The sequence below is a fragment of the Apaloderma vittatum genome, unplaced genomic scaffold (assembly GCF_000703405.1).
Source record: "Apaloderma vittatum isolate BGI_N311 unplaced genomic scaffold, ASM70340v1 scaffold30589, whole genome shotgun sequence".
Taxonomy (NCBI): Eukaryota; Metazoa; Chordata; class Aves; order Trogoniformes; family Trogonidae; genus Apaloderma; species Apaloderma vittatum.
In genome coordinates, this window is record NW_009734020.1 from 18,218 (window position 1) to 19,119 (window position 902).

Here is a 902-nt window from a genome sequence, read left to right on the forward strand (position 1 = left end):
TAACATCACCTTTCCGGCAAGGGAAGACCCCCAAAAAAAAGAGAAAAAAGAAAAAAAAAACACCACAACAAACCAAACCGAAGACATTTCTCCATTTTTGCTGGCTTTACCAAAACATGTTGCGATGTTGAAAAAAAAAAGAGAGACTGACGATAACTGGGGCTTCTGGATGTGGAGTGCTCGTGCGTGTCTTTTTCTTGCCCTTTTTTCTTTCCCTTTCTCTCTTGCTTTCGGGTATGTTCGTTCGGGGGTTTGTTTCCAATCGTAACCTTGTGGAGAGTTTCGGGCACGGTCTGTTACGGGACTCAGAAATACACTGTCTATGGCTTTGGGTAACCTGTCTGTTGTCCTTCCTTCCCGAGTTCCTCATACCCAAAAACTGCCTTTGGAGGAGGAAAAAACCCACCTTTTCTTTTTCTTTTTTTCTTTTTTTCTTTTTTTCTTTTTTTCTTTTTTTCTTTTTTTCTTTTTTTCTTTTTTTCTTTTTTTCTTTTTTTCTTTTTTTCTTTTTTTCTTTTTTTCTTTTTTTCTAATTCCGTTCTTAATTCACCCCTCAATCCATCACCTATGCCAGATGCTGCCCTGGGGTGTTGCTACATCCTGGATTTCGGGAAGGAAGCATTAAACCTCCCTCAGATTTGCCCCCAACTTCCCCTCCCTGGCTCCCCAGGATGATGACAACCAGCCAGACTCATGGGAAGAGTTTATTTTCGGTGAGATGCTCCTGTGCCTGCTCAGAACCCACAGCTGGGTGGGCACAGGATTCCCCCTTCTTCCCGTCCCGTACGGAGACGTGCATGTGAAAGGAAATATCTGCCCCCAAAGTCACTCATTTTTTTTCAGGGGATACGTGAGATATATATATATATATATTTTGTTCTGGGGAGACTTTATGTGTCTAT